The sequence below is a fragment of the Triturus cristatus genome, chromosome 5_2 (assembly GCF_964204655.1).
Source record: "Triturus cristatus chromosome 5_2, aTriCri1.1, whole genome shotgun sequence".
Classification (NCBI taxonomy): domain Eukaryota; kingdom Metazoa; phylum Chordata; class Amphibia; order Caudata; family Salamandridae; genus Triturus; species Triturus cristatus.
Window position 1 is genome coordinate 575,074,880 of NC_140588.1, and position 17,984 is coordinate 575,092,863.

A 17,984-nucleotide genomic window follows, 5' to 3' on the forward strand; every position below is an offset into this window, starting at 1 on the left:
GCCATCCCCTCCCCCGTGCTACTGAACCGACGAATTCCTGTACAATCGGGATCCCCGGGAAATCACAAGAGGGACACCTAGTGGCCGCTGATAGCTCAAAGACAGCTGGTACACCTTCTCACACCTACCTCGTTATTCAGCTTGCTGGAAGAATACATTGCGAATGACCGATTCAAGAGTGCAAGGGAGAAGAGTGCTCCAAAGTAGATGTATACATCGCAGCCGGGTTTTCCAGCAATTTACCTTTCTGATGAGCTGGTACTGCACTTTACGCCCACATAGAGCACCTGACTGGGTGGGGGACTGCGTGCGCATGAAGGTGGCTGAGGGCAATGGGAGCAAAGCAACCTGGGACACAGGGGACCCAGCCCCTTTCCTCTGCTTTCGTCTATAGGTCGGGGTGCCTTTTTAAGGACCTTCGATTAAAAAAAGCTGAGCTGCGTGGACAAATTACGCACGTCTACGTCTTAGAGGGATCTTCCCTGACCGGGAATCGAACCCGGGCCGCGGCGGTGAAAGCGCCGAATCCTAGCCACTAGACCACCAGGGAGGAGATGCTCTTGTGAGCCTGCCTTGCTCACTTCCTTATTGTGACTAAGCTAACTCCACTGTATAGATTGCCCATAAAGTACGAGTGGGGAAAAGTTAGGTGTCACACAGTGTGTTTGTCATAAGAAATTACCTTTATCCTCCTGCAAAAGCCTTTTTACTCTGCAATCACCTCTTGCTGGACAGCCTGCGCTGGAGCAGCCAGCATGAAAAGGGAGCTGAGTAAGGCAGGGCCTAGGGTCTCACCAGGGTGGCCGAGTGGTTAAGGCGTTGGACTTAAGATCCAATGGACAGTTGTCCGCATGGGTTCGAGCCCCATCCCTGGTATGGGTTTTCAGCGGGTGTGTAGGAACTTGCAGATGCTTTTTTAAAGCATTTTCCTCTGCCCTCCTCACCCTCCCAGTGCCCTTCCTTAACAGTCCCAATTCACGTCTCAGCTGTGGGGTCTGCTGCTACTCTGCACTTAGCATGGATGCTTCCCAAAGCAATGCAGTGCCACCTACGCAGAGCCCCTGCTTAGAGAAATACACCTCCTATGTCTTTTCCCACTGAAGGGAGCAGGAGGAAGTACTTGCTTCCTGGGGAACATGGGCCTGCCACTGGAATTTGTTAACCCGCCTCTTGCGGATTTCTCCCCTTTCTTTGATTTACACCTGCAGGCTCTCCCTTGCCATCGGAGCAGGATCTGCTGATGCAGGCCCGGCTGGATCAAATGTGCAAAGGCTTGTCCCCAGGCCTCGGGAAAAAATTGAGCAGAGATTCCCGCCTCCGCCTCCGCCTCCTCTTGCCTTCCGAACGGGCTTCCAAACGGGCAATGCCCTGACGGGTCCCCCACGCCCCATCCTGCCCATGCCCACACCCCTGTATATGAGGGTGACCCATGTCCCTCACCCTCCATGCTCGAACGGAAGACACGTGTGTCCTGAGGGGAGCGCCAGACAGGCATTTCTCCGGCCAGGCAGACCCCTGCAGCACCCGTTAGGCTCCAAAGCCTGTACATTCCCAAGATGCCACTGGTCACTATGCAAATCAGACAGCCCTGGCCACACCCTCTCCGCCGCTGGGCTCTGCTGCTTTCGGTACGTGCAGCTCAGCTTTTTCTTACCCTGAACCAGACTTCCGTTTCAGCAAAAAGGTGGGTTGCAGTGGGTCCGGGATGCCATTTGGAGACAAAGCCTGCGGCCCTGTCAAAGATGACTTCCTGCCGCACACCATGTGGTCAGAAGCCTACGAAAAGAAGCGCACCTCGGAATACAGAATCTCACTTCCTCAAGAGCCTTGCACAAGAGATTTTCCTCCCGCCGAGGAAAGCAACTCAAAGGGAACCTTGCGAAAATCAAATTAGGAGCCAGATTGCGGGATGCTAGGCAAACTGTTTGTCAGAAAAGCAAATTCATTTTGAGAAGCCCTGACCTGCGGGAAGGAAAAGCATTCAAGGGCAGAAGAAGGACTGTTCCCTGACCGGGAATCGAACCCGGGCCGCGGCGGTGAGAGCGCCGAATCCTAACCACTAGACCACCAGGGAACCCAGAGCCATACAGCAAAAGTTCCTACACTGCTCTCCTAGTGACAAAGCTCATGGGGGCTGAAAGCATATTTTATTCTACAGCGAATATGAATCAGAACTTGAAAAAACACTCATGATTCCACCAGACTGTTTGTCACTTCCAAGCACAGGCCATCCCCTCCCCCGTGCTACTGAACCGACGAATTCCTGTACAATCGGGATCCCCGGGAAATCACAAGAGGGACACCTAGTGGCCGCTGATAGCTCAAAGACAGCTGGTACACCTTCTCACACCTACCTCGTTATTCAGCTTGCTGGAAGAATACATTGCGAATGACCGATTCAAGAGTGCAAGGGAGAAGAGTGCTCCAAAGTAGATGTATACATCGCAGCCGGGTTTTCCAGCAATTTACCTTTCTGATGAGCTGGTACTGCACTTTACGCCCACATAGAGCACCTGACTGGGTGGGGGACTGCGTGCGCATGAAGGTGGCTGAGGGCAATGGGAGCAAAGCAACCTGGGACACAGGGGACCCAGCCCCTTTCCTCTGCTTTCGTCTATAGGTCGGGGTGCCTTTTTAAGGACCTTCGATTAAAAAAAGCTGAGCTGCGTGGACAAATTACGCACGTCTACGTCTTAGAGGGATCTTCCCTGACCGGGAATCGAACCCGGGCCGCGGCGGTGAAAGCGCCGAATCCTAGCCACTAGACCACCAGGGAGGAGATGCTCTTGTGAGCCTGCCTTGCTCACTTCCTTATTGTGACTAAGCTAACTCCACTGTATAGATTGCCCATAAAGTACGAGTGGGGAAAAGTTAGGTGTCACACAGTGTGTTTGTCATAAGCAATTACCTTTATCCTCCTGCAAAAGCCTTTTTACTCTGCAATCACCTCTTGCTGGACAGCCTGCGCTGGAGCAGCCAGCATGAAAAGGGAGCTGAGTAAGGCAGGGCCTAGGGTCTCACCAGGGTGGCCGAGTGGTTAAGGCGTTGGACTTAAGATCCAATGGACAGTTGTCCGCATGGGTTCGAGCCCCATCCCTGGTATGGGTTTTCAGCGGGTGTGTAGGAACTTGCAGATGCTTTTTTAAAGCATTTTCCTCTGCCCTCCTCACCCTCCCAGTGCCCTTCCTTAACAGTCCCAATTCACGTCTCAGCTGTGGGGTCTGCTGCTACTCTGCACTTAGCATGGATGCTTCCCAAAGCAATGCAGTGCCACCTACGCAGAGCCCCTGCTTAGAGAAATACACCTCCTATGTCTTTTCCCACTGAAGGGAGCAGGAGGAAGTACTTGCTTCCTGGGGAACATGGGCCTGCCACTGGAATTTGTTAACCCGCCTCTTGCGGATTTCTCCCCTTTCTTTGATTTACACCTGCAGGCTCTCCCTTGCCATCGGAGCAGGATCTGCTGATGCAGGCCCGGCTGGATCAAATGTGCAAAGGCTTGTCCCCAGGCCTCGGGAAAAAATTGAGCAGAGATTCCCGCCTCCGCCTCCGCCTCCTCTTGCCTTCCGAACGGGCTTCCAAACGGGCAATGCCCTGACGGGTCCCCCTCGCCCCATCCTGCCCATGCCCACACCCCTGTATATGAGGGTGACCCATGTCCCTCACCCTCCATGCTCGAACGGAAGACACGTGTGTCCTGAGGGGAGCGCCAGACAGGCATTTCTCCGGCCAGGCAGACCCCTGCAGCACCCGTTAGGCTCCAAAGCCTGTACATTCCCAAGATGCCACTGGTCACTATGCAAATCAGACAGCCCTGGCCACACCCTCTCCGCCGCTGGGCTCTGCTGCTTTCGGTACGTGCAGCTCAGCTTTTTCTTACCCTGAACCAGACTTCCGTTTCAGCAAAAAGGTGGGTTGCAGTGGGTCCGGGATGCCATTTGGAGACAAAGCCTGCGGCCCTGTCAAAGATGACTTCCTGCCGCACACCATGTGGTCAGAAGCCTACGAAAAGAAGCGCACCTCGGAATACAGAATCTCACTTCCTCAAGAGCCTTGCACAAGAGATTTTCCTCCCGCCGAGGAAAGCAACTCAAAGGGAACCTTGCGAAAATCAAATTAGGAGCCAGATTGCGGGATGCTAGGCAAACTGTTTGTCAGAAAAGCAAATTCATTTTGAGAAGCCCTGACCTGCGGGAAGGAAAAGCATTCAAGGGCAGAAGAAGGACTGTTCCCTGACCGGGAATCGAACCCGGGCCGCGGCGGTGAGAGCACCGAATCCTAACCACTAGACCACCAGGAAACCCACAGCCATACAGCAAAAGTTCCTACACTGCTCTCCTAGTGACAAAGCTCATGGGGGCTGAAAGCATATTTTATTCTACAGCGAATATGAATCAGAACTTGAAAAAACACTCATGATTCCACCAGACTGTTTGTCACTTCCAAGCACAGGCCATCCCCTCCCCCGTGCTACTGAACCGACGAATTCCTGTACAATCGGGATCCCCGGGAAATCACAAGAGGGACACCTAGTGGCCGCTGATAGCTCAAAGACAGCTGGTACACCTTCTCACACCTACCTCGTTATTCAGCTTGCTGGAAGAATACATTGCGAATGACCGATTCAAGAGTGCAAGGGAGAAGAGTGCTCCAAAGTAGATGTATACATCGCAGCCGGGTTTTCCAGCAATTTACCTTTCTGATGAGCTGGTACTGCACTTTACGCCCACATAGAGCACCTGACTGGGTGGGGGACTGCGTGCGCATGAAGGTGGCTGAGGGCAATGGGAGCAAAGCAACCTGGGACACAGGGGACCCAGCCCCTTTCCTCTGCTTTCGTCTATAGGTCGGGGTGCCTTTTTAAGGACCTTCGATTAAAAAAAACTGAGCTGCGTGGACAAATTACGCACGTCTACGTCTTAGAGGGATCTTCCCTGACCGGGAATCGAACCCGGGCCGCGGCGGTGAAAGCGCCGAATCCTAGCCACTAGACCACCAGGGAGGAGATGCTCTTGTGAGCCTGCCTTGCTCACTTCCTTATTGTGACTAAGCTAACTCCACTGTATAGATTGCCCATAAAGTACGAGTGGGGAAAAGTTAGGTGTCACACAGTGTGTTTGTCATAAGCAATTACCTTTATCCTCCTGCAAAAGCCTTTTTACTCTGCAATCACCTCTTGCTGGACAGCCTGCGCTGGAGCAGCCAGCATGAAAAGGGAGCTGAGTAAGGCAGGGCCTAGGGTCTCACCAGGGTGGCCGAGTGGTTAAGGCGTTGGACTTAAGATCCAATGGACAGTTGTCCGCATGGGTTCGAGCCCCATCCCTGGTATGGGTTTTCAGCGGGTGTGTAGGAACTTGCAGATGCTTTTTTAAAGCATTTTCCTCTGCCCTCCTCACCCTCCCAGTGCCCTTCCTTAACAGTCCCAATTCACGTCTCAGCTGTGGGGTCTGCTGCTACTCTGCACTTAGCATGGATGCTTCCCAAAGCAATGCAGTGCCACCTACGCAGAGCCCCTGCTTAGAGAAATACACCTCCTATGTCTTTTCCCACTGAAGGGAGCAGGAGGAAGTACTTGCTTCCTGGGGAACATGGGCCTGCCACTGGAATTTGTTAACCCGCCTCTTGCGGATTTCTCCCCTTTCTTTGATTTACACCTGCAGGCTCTCCCTTGCCATCGGAGCAGGATCTGCTGATGCAGGCCCGGCTGGATCAAATGTGCAAAGGCTTGTCCCCAGGCCTCGGGAAAAAATTGAGCAGAGATTCCCGCCTCCGCCTCCGCCTCCTCTTGCCTTCCGAACGGGCTTCCAAACGGGCAATGCCCTGACGGGTCCCCCACGCCCCATCCTGCCCATGCCCACACCCCTGTATATGAGGGTGACCCATGTCCCTCACCCTCCATGCTCGAACGGAAGACACGTGTGTCCTGAGGGGAGCGCCAGACAGGCATTTCTCCGGCCAGGCAGACCCCTGCAGCACCCGTTAGGCTCCAAAGCCTGTACATTCCCAAGATGCCACTGGTCACTATGCAAATCAGACAGCCCTGGCCACACCCTCTCCGCCGCTGGGCTCTGCTGCTTTCGGTACGTGCAGCTCAGCTTTTTCTTACCCTGAACCAGACTTCCGTTTCAGCAAAAAGGTGGGTTGCAGTGGGTCCGGGATGCCATTTGGAGACAAAGCCTGCGGCCCTGTCAAAGATGACTTCCTGCCGCACACCATGTGGTCAGAAGCCTACGAAAAGAAGCGCACCTCGGAATACAGAATCTCACTTCCTCAAGAGCCTTGCACAAGAGATTTTCCTCCCGCCGAGGAAAGCAACTCAAAGGGAACCTTGCGAAAATCAAATTAGGAGCCAGATTGCGGGATGCTAGGCAAACTGTTTGTCAGAAAAGCAAATTCATTTTGAGAAGCCCTGACCTGCGGGAAGGAAAAGCATTCAAGGGCAGAAGAAGGACTGTTCCCTGACCGGGAATCGAACCCGGGCCGCGGCGGTGAGAGCGCCGAATCCTAACCACTAGACCACCAGGGAACCCAGAGCCATACAGCAAAAGTTCCTACACTGCTCTCCTAGTGACAAAGCTCATGGGGGCTGAAAGCATATTTTATTCTACAGCGAATATGAATCAGAACTTGAAAAAACACTCATGATTCCACCAGACTGTTTGTCACTTACAAGCACAGGCCATCCCCTCCCCCGTGCTACTGAACCGACGAATTCCTGTACAATCGGGATCCCCGGGAAATCACAAGAGGGACACCTAGTGGCCGCTGATAGCTCAAAGACAGCTGGTACACCTTCTCACACCTACCTCGTTATTCAGCTTGCTGGAAGAATACATTGCGAATGACCGATTCAAGAGTGCAAGGGAGAAGAGTGCTCCAAAGTAGATGTATACATCGCAGCCGGGTTTTCCAGCAATTTACCTTTCTGATGAGCTGGTACTGCACTTTACGCCCACATAGAGCACCTGACTGGGTGGGGGACTGCGTGCGCATGAAGGTGGCTGAGGGCAATGGGAGCAAAGCAACCTGGGACACAGGGGACCCAGCCCCTTTCCTCTGCTTTCGTCTATAGGTCGGGGTGCCTTTTTAAGGACCTTCGATTAAAAAAAGCTGAGCTGCGTGGACAAATTACGCACGTCTACGTCTTAGAGGGATCTTCCCTGACCGGGAATCGAACCCGGGCCGCGGCGGTGAAAGCGCCGAATCCTAGCCACTAGACCACCAGGGAGGAGATGCTCTTGTGAGCCTGCCTTGCTCACTTCCTTATTGTGACTAAGCTAACTCCACTGTATAGATTGCCCATAAAGTACGAGTGGGGAAAAGTTAGGTGTCACACAGTGTGTTTGTCATAAGCAATTACCTTTATCCTCCTGCAAAAGCCTTTTTACTCTGCAATCACCTCTTGCTGGACAGCCTGCGCTGGAGCAGCCAGCATGAAAAGGGAGCTGAGTAAGGCAGGGCCTAGGGTCTCACCAGGGTGGCCGAGTGGTTAAGGCGTTGGACTTAAGATCCAATGGACAGTTGTCCGCATGGGTTCGAGCCCCATCCCTGGTATGGGTTTTCAGCGGGTGTGTAGGAACTTGCAGATGCTTTTTTAAAGCATTTTCCTCTGCCCTCCTCACCCTCCCAGTGCCCTTCCTTAACAGTCCCAATTCACGTCTCAGCTGTGGGGTCTGCTGCTACTCTGCACTTAGCATGGATGCTTCCCAAAGCAATGCAGTGCCACCTACGCAGAGCCCCTGCTTAGAGAAATACACCTCCTATGTCTTTTCCCACTGAAGGGAGCAGGAGGAAGTACTTGCTTCCTGGGGAACATGGGCCTGCCACTGGAATTTGTTAACCCGCCTCTTGCGGATTTCTCCCCTTTCTTTGATTTACACCTGCAGGCTCTCCCTTGCCATCGGAGCAGGATCTGCTGATGCAGGCCCGGCTGGATCAAATGTGCAAAGGCTTGTCCCCAGGCCTCGGGAAAAAATTGAGCAGAGATTCCCGCCTCCGCCTCCGCCTCCTCTTGCCTTCCGAACGGGCTTCCAAACGGGCAATGCCCTGACGGGTCCCCCTCGCCCCATCCTGCCCATGCCCACACCCCTGTATATGAGGGTGACCCATGTCCCTCACCCTCCATGCTCGAACGGAAGACACGTGTGTCCTGAGGGGAGCGCCAGACAGGCATTTCTCCGGCCAGGCAGACCCCTGCAGCACCCGTTAGGCTCCAAAGCCTGTACATTCCCAAGATGCCACTGGTCACTATGCAAATCAGACAGCCCTGGCCACACCCTCTCCGCCGCTGGGCTCTGCTGCTTTCGGTACGTGCAGCTCAGCTTTTTCTTACCCTGAACCAGACTTCCGTTTCAGCAAAAAGGTGGGTTGCAGTGGGTCCGGGATGCCATTTGGAGACAAAGCCTGCGGCCCTGTCAAAGATGACTTCCTGCCGCACACCATGTGGTCAGAAGCCTACGAAAAGAAGCGCACCTCGGAATACAGAATCTCACTTCCTCAAGAGCCTTGCACAAGAGATTTTCCTCCCGCCGAGGAAAGCAACTCAAAGGGAACCTTGCGAAAATCAAATTAGGAGCCAGATTGCGGGATGCTAGGCAAACTGTTTGTCAGAAAAGCAAATTCATTTTGAGAAGCCCTGACCTGCGGGAAGGAAAAGCATTCAAGGGCAGAAGAAGGACTGTTCCCTGACCGGGAATCGAACCCGGGCCGCGGCGGTGAGAGCACCGAATCCTAACCACTAGACCACCAGGAAACCCACAGCCATACAGCAAAAGTTCCTACACTGCTCTCCTAGTGACAAAGCTCATGGGGGCTGAAAGCATATTTTATTCTACAGCGAATATGAATCAGAACTTGAAAAAACACTCATGATTCCACCAGACTGTTTGTCACTTCCAAGCACAGGCCATCCCCTCCCCCGTGCTACTGAACCGACGAATTCCTGTACAATCGGGATCCCCGGGAAATCACAAGAGGGACACCTAGTGGCCGCTGATAGCTCAAAGACAGCTGGTACACCTTCTCACACCTACCTCGTTATTCAGCTTGCTGGAAGAATACATTGCGAATGACCGATTCAAGAGTGCAAGGGAGAAGAGTGCTCCAAAGTAGATGTATACATCGCAGCCGGGTTTTCCAGCAATTTACCTTTCTGATGAGCTGGTACTGCACTTTACGCCCACATAGAGCACCTGACTGGGTGGGGGACTGCGTGCGCATGAAGGTGGCTGAGGGCAATGGGAGCAAAGCAACCTGGGACACAGGGGACCCAGCCCCTTTCCTCTGCTTTCGTCTATAGGTCGGGGTGCCTTTTTAAGGACCTTCGATTAAAAAAAACTGAGCTGCGTGGACAAATTACGCACGTCTACGTCTTAGAGGGATCTTCCCTGACCGGGAATCGAACCCGGGCCGCGGCGGTGAAAGCGCCGAATCCTAGCCACTAGACCACCAGGGAGGAGATGCTCTTGTGAGCCTGCCTTGCTCACTTCCTTATTGTGACTAAGCTAACTCCACTGTATAGATTGCCCATAAAGTACGAGTGGGGAAAAGTTAGGTGTCACACAGTGTGTTTGTCATAAGCAATTACCTTTATCCTCCTGCAAAAGCCTTTTTACTCTGCAATCACCTCTTGCTGGACAGCCTGCGCTGGAGCAGCCAGCATGAAAAGGGAGCTGAGTAAGGCAGGGCCTAGGGTCTCACCAGGGTGGCCGAGTGGTTAAGGCGTTGGACTTAAGATCCAATGGACAGTTGTCCGCATGGGTTCGAGCCCCATCCCTGGTATGGGTTTTCAGCGGGTGTGTAGGAACTTGCAGATGCTTTTTTAAAGCATTTTCCTCTGCCCTCCTCACCCTCCCAGTGCCCTTCCTTAACAGTCCCAATTCACGTCTCAGCTGTGGGGTCTGCTGCTACTCTGCACTTAGCATGGATGCTTCCCAAAGCAATGCAGTGCCACCTACGCAGAGCCCCTGCTTAGAGAAATACACCTCCTATGTCTTTTCCCACTGAAGGGAGCAGGAGGAAGTACTTGCTTCCTGGGGAACATGGGCCTGCCACTGGAATTTGTTAACCCGCCTCTTGCGGATTTCTCCCCTTTCTTTGATTTACACCTGCAGGCTCTCCCTTGCCATCGGAGCAGGATCTGCTGATGCAGGCCCGGCTGGATCAAATGTGCAAAGGCTTGTCCCCAGGCCTCGGGAAAAAATTGAGCAGAGATTCCCGCCTCCGCCTCCGCCTCCTCTTGCCTTCCGAACGGGCTTCCAAACGGGCAATGCCCTGACGGGTCCCCCACGCCCCATCCTGCCCATGCCCACACCCCTGTATATGAGGGTGACCCATGTCCCTCACCCTCCATGCTCGAACGGAAGACACGTGTGTCCTGAGGGGAGCGCCAGACAGGCATTTCTCCGGCCAGGCAGACCCCTGCAGCACCCGTTAGGCTCCAAAGCCTGTACATTCCCAAGATGCCACTGGTCACTATGCAAATCAGACAGCCCTGGCCACACCCTCTCCGCCGCTGGGCTCTGCTGCTTTCGGTACGTGCAGCTCAGCTTTTTCTTACCCTGAACCAGACTTCCGTTTCAGCAAAAAGGTGGGTTGCAGTGGGTCCGGGATGCCATTTGGAGACAAAGCCTGCGGCCCTGTCAAAGATGACTTCCTGCCGCACACCATGTGGTCAGAAGCCTACGAAAAGAAGCGCACCTCGGAATACAGAATCTCACTTCCTCAAGAGCCTTGCACAAGAGATTTTCCTCCCGCCGAGGAAAGCAACTCAAAGGGAACCTTGCGAAAATCAAATTAGGAGCCAGATTGCGGGATGCTAGGCAAACTGTTTGTCAGAAAAGCAAATTCATTTTGAGAAGCCCTGACCTGCGGGAAGGAAAAGCATTCAAGGGCAGAAGAAGGACTGTTCCCTGACCGGGAATCGAACCCGGGCCGCGGCGGTGAGAGCGCCGAATCCTAACCACTAGACCACCAGGGAACCCAGAGCCATACAGCAAAAGTTCCTACACTGCTCTCCTAGTGACAAAGCTCATGGGGGCTGAAAGCATATTTTATTCTACAGCGAATATGAATCAGAACTTGAAAAAACACTCATGATTCCACCAGACTGTTTGTCACTTACAAGCACAGGCCATCCCCTCCCCCGTGCTACTGAACCGACGAATTCCTGTACAATCGGGATCCCCGGGAAATCACAAGAGGGACACCTAGTGGCCGCTGATAGCTCAAAGACAGCTGGTACACCTTCTCACACCTACCTCGTTATTCAGCTTGCTGGAAGAATACATTGCGAATGACCGATTCAAGAGTGCAAGGGAGAAGAGTGCTCCAAAGTAGATGTATACATCGCAGCCGGGTTTTCCAGCAATTTACCTTTCTGATGAGCTGGTACTGCACTTTACGCCCACATAGAGCACCTGACTGGGTGGGGGACTGCGTGCGCATGAAGGTGGCTGAGGGCAATGGGAGCAAAGCAACCTGGGACACAGGGGACCCAGCCCCTTTCCTCTGCTTTCGTCTATAGGTCGGGGTGCCTTTTTAAGGACCTTCGATTAAAAAAAGCTGAGCTGCGTGGACAAATTACGCACGTCTACGTCTTAGAGGGATCTTCCCTGACCGGGAATCGAACCCGGGCCGCGGCGGTGAAAGCGCCGAATCCTAGCCACTAGACCACCAGGGAGGAGATGCTCTTGTGAGCCTGCCTTGCTCACTTCCTTATTGTGACTAAGCTAACTCCACTGTATAGATTGCCCATAAAGTACGAGTGGGGAAAAGTTAGGTGTCACACAGTGTGTTTGTCATAAGCAATTACCTTTATCCTCCTGCAAAAGCCTTTTTACTCTGCAATCACCTCTTGCTGGACAGCCTGCGCTGGAGCAGCCAGCATGAAAAGGGAGCTGAGTAAGGCAGGGCCTAGGGTCTCACCAGGGTGGCCGAGTGGTTAAGGCGTTGGACTTAAGATCCAATGGACAGTTGTCCGCATGGGTTCGAGCCCCATCCCTGGTATGGGTTTTCAGCGGGTGTGTAGGAACTTGCAGATGCTTTTTTAAAGCATTTTCCTCTGCCCTCCTCACCCTCCCAGTGCCCTTCCTTAACAGTCCCAATTCACGTCTCAGCTGTGGGGTCTGCTGCTACTCTGCACTTAGCATGGATGCTTCCCAAAGCAATGCAGTGCCACCTACGCAGAGCCCCTGCTTAGAGAAATACACCTCCTATGTCTTTTCCCACTGAAGGGAGCAGGAGGAAGTACTTGCTTCCTGGGGAACATGGGCCTGCCACTGGAATTTGTTAACCCGCCTCTTGCGGATTTCTCCCCTTTCTTTGATTTACACCTGCAGGCTCTCCCTTGCCATCGGAGCAGGATCTGCTGATGCAGGCCCGGCTGGATCAAATGTGCAAAGGCTTGTCCCCAGGCCTCGGGAAAAAATTGAGCAGAGATTCCCGCCTCCGCCTCCGCCTCCTCTTGCCTTCCGAACGGGCTTCCAAACGGGCAATGCCCTGACGGGTCCCCCACGCCCCATCCTGCCCATGCCCACACCCCTGTATATGAGGGTGACCCATGTCCCTCACCCTCCATGCTCGAACGGAAGACACGTGTGTCCTGAGGGGAGCGCCAGACAGGCATTTCTCCGGCCAGGCAGACCCCTGCAGCACCCGTTAGGCTCCAAAGCCTGTACATTCCCAAGATGCCACTGGTCACTATGCAAATCAGACAGCCCTGGCCACACCCTCTCCGCCGCTGGGCTCTGCTGCTTTCGGTACGTGCAGCTCAGCTTTTTCTTACCCTGAACCAGACTTCCGTTTCAGCAAAAAGGTGGGTTGCAGTGGGTCCGGGATGCCATTTGGAGACAAAGCCTGCGGCCCTGTCAAAGATGACTTCCTGCCGCACACCATGTGGTCAGAAGCCTACGAAAAGAAGCGCACCTCGGAATACAGAATCTCACTTCCTCAAGAGCCTTGCACAAGAGATTTTCCTCCCGCCGAGGAAAGCAACTCAAAGGGAACCTTGCGAAAATCAAATTAGGAGCCAGATTGCGGGATGCTAGGCAAACTGTTTGTCAGAAAAGCAAATTCATTTTGAGAAGCCCTGACCTGCGGGAAGGAAAAGCATTCAAGGGCAGAAGAAGGACTGTTCCCTGACCGGGAATCGAACCCGGGCCGCGGCGGTGAGAGCACCGAATCCTAACCACTAGACCACCAGGAAACCCACAGCCATACAGCAAAAGTTCCTACACTGCTCTCCTAGTGACAAAGCTCATGGGGGCTGAAAGCATATTTTATTCTACAGCGAATATGAATCAGAACTTGAAAAAACACTCATGATTCCACCAGACTGTTTGTCACTTCCAAGCACAGGCCATCCCCTCCCCCGTGCTACTGAACCGACGAATTCCTGTACAATCGGGATCCCCGGGAAATCACAAGAGGGACACCTAGTGGCCGCTGATAGCTCAAAGACAGCTGGTACACCTTCTCACACCTACCTCGTTATTCAGCTTGCTGGAAGAATACATTGCGAATGACCGATTCAAGAGTGCAAGGGAGAAGAGTGCTCCAAAGTAGATGTATACATCGCAGCCGGGTTTTCCAGCAATTTACCTTTCTGATGAGCTGGTACTGCACTTTACGCCCACATAGAGCACCTGACTGGGTGGGGGACTGCGTGCGCATGAAGGTGGCTGAGGGCAATGGGAGCAAAGCAACCTGGGACACAGGGGACCCAGCCCCTTTCCTCTGCTTTCGTCTATAGGTCGGGGTGCCTTTTTAAGGACCTTCGATTAAAAAAAGCTGAGCTGCGTGGACAAATTACGCACGTCTACGTCTTAGAGGGATCTTCCCTGACCGGGAATCGAACCCGGGCCGCGGCGGTGAAAGCGCCGAATCCTAGCCACTAGACCACCAGGGAGGAGATGCTCTTGTGAGCCTGCCTTGCTCACTTCCTTATTGTGACTAAGCTAACTCCACTGTATAGATTGCCCATAAAGTACGAGTGGGGAAAAGTTAGGTGTCACACAGTGTGTTTGTCATAAGCAATTACCTTTATCCTCCTGCAAAAGCCTTTTTACTCTGCAATCACCTCTTGCTGGACAGCCTGCGCTGGAGCAGCCAGCATGAAAAGGGAGCTGAGTAAGGCAGGGCCTAGGGTCTCACCAGGGTGGCCGAGTGGTTAAGGCGTTGGACTTAAGATCCAATGGACAGTTGTCCGCATGGGTTCGAGCCCCATCCCTGGTATGGGTTTTCAGCGGGTGTGTAGGAACTTGCAGATGCTTTTTTAAAGCATTTTCCTCTGCCCTCCTCACCCTCCCAGTGCCCTTCCTTAACAGTCCCAATTCACGTCTCAGCTGTGGGGTCTGCTGCTACTCTGCACTTAGCATGGATGCTTCCCAAAGCAATGCAGTGCCACCTACGCAGAGCCCCTGCTTAGAGAAATACACCTCCTATGTCTTTTCCCACTGAAGGGAGCAGGAGGAAGTACTTGCTTCCTGGGGAACATGGGCCTGCCACTGGAATTTGTTAACCCGCCTCTTGCGGATTTCTCCCCTTTCTTTGATTTACACCTGCAGGCTCTCCCTTGCCATCGGAGCAGGATCTGCTGATGCAGGCCCGGCTGGATCAAATGTGCAAAGGCTTGTCCCCAGGCCTCGGGAAAAAATTGAGCAGAGATTCCCGCCTCCGCCTCCGCCTCCTCTTGCCTTCCGAACGGGCTTCCAAACGGGCAATGCCCTGACGGGTCCCCCACGCCCCATCCTGCCCATGCCCACACCCCTGTATATGAGGGTGACCCATGTCCCTCACCCTCCATGCTCGAACGGAAGACACGTGTGTCCTGAGGGGAGCGCCAGACAGGCATTTCTCCGGCCAGGCAGACCCCTGCAGCACCCGTTAGGCTCCAAAGCCTGTACATTCCCAAGATGCCACTGGTCACTATGCAAATCAGACAGCCCTGGCCACACCCTCTCCGCCGCTGGGCTCTGCTGCTTTCGGTACGTGCAGCTCAGCTTTTTCTTACCCTGAACCAGACTTCCGTTTCAGCAAAAAGGTGGGTTGCAGTGGGTCCGGGATGCCATTTGGAGACAAAGCCTGCGGCCCTGTCAAAGATGACTTCCTGCCGCACACCATGTGGTCAGAAGCCTACGAAAAGAAGCGCACCTCGGAATACAGAATCTCACTTCCTCAAGAGCCTTGCACAAGAGATTTTCCTCCCGCCGAGGAAAGCAACTCAAAGGGAACCTTGCGAAAATCAAATTAGGAGCCAGATTGCGGGATGCTAGGCAAACTGTTTGTCAGAAAAGCAAATTCATTTTGAGAAGCCCTGACCTGCGGGAAGGAAAAGCATTCAAGGGCAGAAGAAGGACTGTTCCCTGACCGGGAATCGAACCCGGGCCGCGGCGGTGAGAGCGCTGAATCCTAACCACTAGACCACCAGGGAACCCAGAGCCATACAGCAAAAGTTCCTACACTGCTCTCCTAGTGACAAAGCTCATGGGGGCTGAAAGCATATTTTATTCTACAGCGAATATGAATCAGAACTTGAAAAAACACTCATGATTCCACCAGACTGTTTGTCACTTCCAAGCACAGGCCATCCCCTCCCCCGTGCTACTGAACCGACGAATTCCTGTACAATCGGGATCCCCGGGAAATCACAAGAGGGACACCTAGTGGCCGCTGATAGCTCAAAGACAGCTGGTACACCTTCTCACACCTACCTCGTTATTCAGCTTGCTGGAAGAATACATTGCGAATGACCGATTCAAGAGTGCAAGGGAGAAGAGTGCTCCAAAGTAGATGTATACATCGCAGCCGGGTTTTCCAGCAATTTACCTTTCTGATGAGCTGGTACTGCACTTTACGCCCACATAGAGCACCTGACTGGGTGGGGGACTGCGTGCGCATGAAGGTGGCTGAGGGCAATGGGAGATAAGCAACCTGGGACACAGGGGACCCAGCCCCTTTCCTCTGCTTTCGTCTATAGGTCGGGGTGCCTTTTTAAGGACCTTCGATTAAAAAAAGCTGAGCTGCGTGGACAAATTACGCACGTCTACGTCTTAGAGGGATCTTCCCTGACCGGGAATCGAACCCGGGCCACGGCGGTGAAAGCGCCGAATCCTAGCCACTAGACCACCAGGGAGGAGATGCTCTTGTGAGCCTGCCTTGCTCACTTCCTTATTGTGACTAAGCTAACTCCACTGTATAGATTGCCCATAAAGTACGAGTGGGGAAAAGTTAGGTGTCACACAGTGTGTTTGTCATAAGCAATTACCTTTATCCTCCTGCAAAAGCCTTTTTACTCTGCAATCACCTCTTGCTGGACAGCCTGCGCTGGAGCAGCCAGCATGAAAAGGGAGCTGAGTAAGGCAGGGCCTAGGGTCTCACCAGGGTGGCCGAGTGGTTAAGGCGTTGGACTTAAGATCCAATGGACAGTTGTCCGCATGGGTTCGAGCCCCATCCCTGGTATGGGTTTTCAGCGGGTGTGTAGGAACTTGCAGATGCTTTTTTAAAGCATTTTCCTCTGCCCTCCTCACCCTCCCAGTGCCCTTCCTTAACAGTCCCAATTCACGTCTCAGCTGTGGGGTCTGCTGCTACTCTGCACTTAGCATGGATGCTTCCCAAAGCAATGCAGTGCCACCTACGCAGAGCCCCTGCTTAGAGAAATACACCTCCTATGTCTTTTCCCACTGAAGGGAGCAGGAGGAAGTACTTGCTTCCTGGGGAACATGGGCCTGCCACTGGAATTTGTTAACCCGCCTCTTGCGGATTTCTCCCCTTTCTTTGATTTACACCTGCAGGCTCTCCCTTGCCATCGGAGCAGGATCTGCTGATGCAGGCCCGGCTGGATCAAATGTGCAAAGGCTTGTCCCCAGGCCTCGGGAAAAAATTGAGCAGAGATTCCCGCCTCCGCCTCCGCCTCCTCTTGCCTTCCGAACGGGCTTCCAAACGGGCAATGCCCTGACGGGTCCCCCACGCCCCATCCTGCCCATGCCCACACCCCTGTATATGAGGGTGACCCATGTCCCTCACCCTCCATGCTCGAACGGAAGACACGTGTGTCCTGAGGGGAGCGCCAGACAGGCATTTCTCCGGCCAGGCAGACCCCTGCAGCACCCGTTAGGCTCCAAAGCCTGTACATTCCCAAGATGCCACTGGTCACTATGCAAATCAGACAGCCCTGGCCACACCCTCTCCGCCGCTGGGCTCTGCTGCTTTCGGTACGTGCAGCTCAGCTTTTTCTTACCCTGAACCAGACTTCCGTTTCAGCAAAAAGGTGGGTTGCAGTGGGTCCGGGATGCCATTTGGAGACAAAGCCTGCGGCCCTGTCAAAGATGACTTCCTGCCGCACACCATGTGGTCAGAAGCCTACGAAAAGAAGCGCACCTCGGAATACAGAATCTCACTTCCTCAAGAGCCTTGCACAAGAGATTTTCCTCCCGCCGAGGAAAGCAACTCAAAGGGAACCTTGCGAAAATCAAATTAGGAGCCAGATTGCGGGATGCTAGGCAAACTGTTTGTCAGAAAAGCAAATTCATTTTGAGAAGCCCTGACCTGCGGGAAGGAAAAGCATTCAAGGGCAGAAGAAGGACTGTTCCCTGACCGGGAATCGAACCCGGGCCGCGGCGGTGAGAGCGCCGAATCCTAACCACTAGACCACCAGGGAACCCAGAGCCATACAGCAAAAGTTCCTACACTGCTCTCCTAGTGACAAAGCTCATGGGGGCTGAAAGCATATTTTATTCTACAGCGAATATGAATCAGAACTTGAAAAAACACTCATGATTCCACCAGACTGTTTGTCACTTCCAAGCACAGGCCATCCCCTCCCCCGTGCTACTGAACCGACGAATTCCTGTACAATCGGGATCCCCGGGAAATCACAAGAGGGACACCTAGTGGCCGCTGATAGCTCAAAGACAGCTGGTACACCTTCTCACACCTACCTCGTTATTCAGCTTGCTGGAAGAATACATTGCGAATGACCGATTCAA

General features: G+C 53.5%; 20 non-coding genes across 20 annotated transcripts; 8 read left to right on the forward strand and 12 right to left on the reverse strand.

The window, feature by feature from the left end:
* Window positions 1–478: 478 nt before the first annotated feature.
* Window positions 479–550, reverse strand: TRNAE-UUC (transfer RNA glutamic acid (anticodon UUC)). Its single transcript has one exon. It is a non-coding gene; the product is annotated as a tRNA-Glu (tRNA).
* A 243-nt stretch (window positions 551–793) lies between these two features.
* TRNAL-UAA (transfer RNA leucine (anticodon UAA)) lies at window positions 794–876 on the forward strand. Its single transcript has one exon. It is a non-coding gene; the product is annotated as a tRNA-Leu (tRNA).
* A 1,126-nt stretch (window positions 877–2,002) lies between these two features.
* On the reverse strand, window positions 2,003–2,074 carry TRNAE-CUC (transfer RNA glutamic acid (anticodon CUC)). The gene has a single exon. It is a non-coding gene; the product is annotated as a tRNA-Glu (tRNA).
* Window positions 2,075–2,704: 630 nt separating this feature from the next.
* On the reverse strand, window positions 2,705–2,776 carry TRNAE-UUC (transfer RNA glutamic acid (anticodon UUC)). The gene has a single exon. It is a non-coding gene; the product is annotated as a tRNA-Glu (tRNA).
* Window positions 2,777–3,019: 243 nt separating this feature from the next.
* TRNAL-UAA (transfer RNA leucine (anticodon UAA)) lies at window positions 3,020–3,102 on the forward strand. Its single transcript has one exon. It is a non-coding gene; the product is annotated as a tRNA-Leu (tRNA).
* Window positions 3,103–4,930: 1,828 nt separating this feature from the next.
* On the reverse strand, window positions 4,931–5,002 carry TRNAE-UUC (transfer RNA glutamic acid (anticodon UUC)). Its single transcript has one exon. It is a non-coding gene; the product is annotated as a tRNA-Glu (tRNA).
* Window positions 5,003–5,245: 243 nt separating this feature from the next.
* On the forward strand, window positions 5,246–5,328 carry TRNAL-UAA (transfer RNA leucine (anticodon UAA)). The gene has a single exon. It is a non-coding gene; the product is annotated as a tRNA-Leu (tRNA).
* A 1,126-nt stretch (window positions 5,329–6,454) lies between these two features.
* On the reverse strand, window positions 6,455–6,526 carry TRNAE-CUC (transfer RNA glutamic acid (anticodon CUC)). Its single transcript has one exon. It is a non-coding gene; the product is annotated as a tRNA-Glu (tRNA).
* A 630-nt stretch (window positions 6,527–7,156) lies between these two features.
* Window positions 7,157–7,228, reverse strand: TRNAE-UUC (transfer RNA glutamic acid (anticodon UUC)). Its single transcript has one exon. It is a non-coding gene; the product is annotated as a tRNA-Glu (tRNA).
* Window positions 7,229–7,471: 243 nt separating this feature from the next.
* TRNAL-UAA (transfer RNA leucine (anticodon UAA)) lies at window positions 7,472–7,554 on the forward strand. Its single transcript has one exon. It is a non-coding gene; the product is annotated as a tRNA-Leu (tRNA).
* A 1,828-nt stretch (window positions 7,555–9,382) lies between these two features.
* Window positions 9,383–9,454, reverse strand: TRNAE-UUC (transfer RNA glutamic acid (anticodon UUC)). Its single transcript has one exon. It is a non-coding gene; the product is annotated as a tRNA-Glu (tRNA).
* A 243-nt stretch (window positions 9,455–9,697) lies between these two features.
* Window positions 9,698–9,780, forward strand: TRNAL-UAA (transfer RNA leucine (anticodon UAA)). Its single transcript has one exon. It is a non-coding gene; the product is annotated as a tRNA-Leu (tRNA).
* Window positions 9,781–10,906: 1,126 nt separating this feature from the next.
* On the reverse strand, window positions 10,907–10,978 carry TRNAE-CUC (transfer RNA glutamic acid (anticodon CUC)). Its single transcript has one exon. It is a non-coding gene; the product is annotated as a tRNA-Glu (tRNA).
* A 630-nt stretch (window positions 10,979–11,608) lies between these two features.
* TRNAE-UUC (transfer RNA glutamic acid (anticodon UUC)) lies at window positions 11,609–11,680 on the reverse strand. The gene has a single exon. It is a non-coding gene; the product is annotated as a tRNA-Glu (tRNA).
* A 243-nt stretch (window positions 11,681–11,923) lies between these two features.
* Window positions 11,924–12,006, forward strand: TRNAL-UAA (transfer RNA leucine (anticodon UAA)). The gene has a single exon. It is a non-coding gene; the product is annotated as a tRNA-Leu (tRNA).
* A 1,828-nt stretch (window positions 12,007–13,834) lies between these two features.
* Window positions 13,835–13,906, reverse strand: TRNAE-UUC (transfer RNA glutamic acid (anticodon UUC)). Its single transcript has one exon. It is a non-coding gene; the product is annotated as a tRNA-Glu (tRNA).
* Window positions 13,907–14,149: 243 nt separating this feature from the next.
* TRNAL-UAA (transfer RNA leucine (anticodon UAA)) lies at window positions 14,150–14,232 on the forward strand. The gene has a single exon. It is a non-coding gene; the product is annotated as a tRNA-Leu (tRNA).
* Window positions 14,233–16,060: 1,828 nt separating this feature from the next.
* On the reverse strand, window positions 16,061–16,132 carry TRNAE-UUC (transfer RNA glutamic acid (anticodon UUC)). The gene has a single exon. It is a non-coding gene; the product is annotated as a tRNA-Glu (tRNA).
* A 243-nt stretch (window positions 16,133–16,375) lies between these two features.
* Window positions 16,376–16,458, forward strand: TRNAL-UAA (transfer RNA leucine (anticodon UAA)). Its single transcript has one exon. It is a non-coding gene; the product is annotated as a tRNA-Leu (tRNA).
* A 1,126-nt stretch (window positions 16,459–17,584) lies between these two features.
* Window positions 17,585–17,656, reverse strand: TRNAE-CUC (transfer RNA glutamic acid (anticodon CUC)). Its single transcript has one exon. It is a non-coding gene; the product is annotated as a tRNA-Glu (tRNA).
* Window positions 17,657–17,984: the final 328 nt, after the last annotated feature.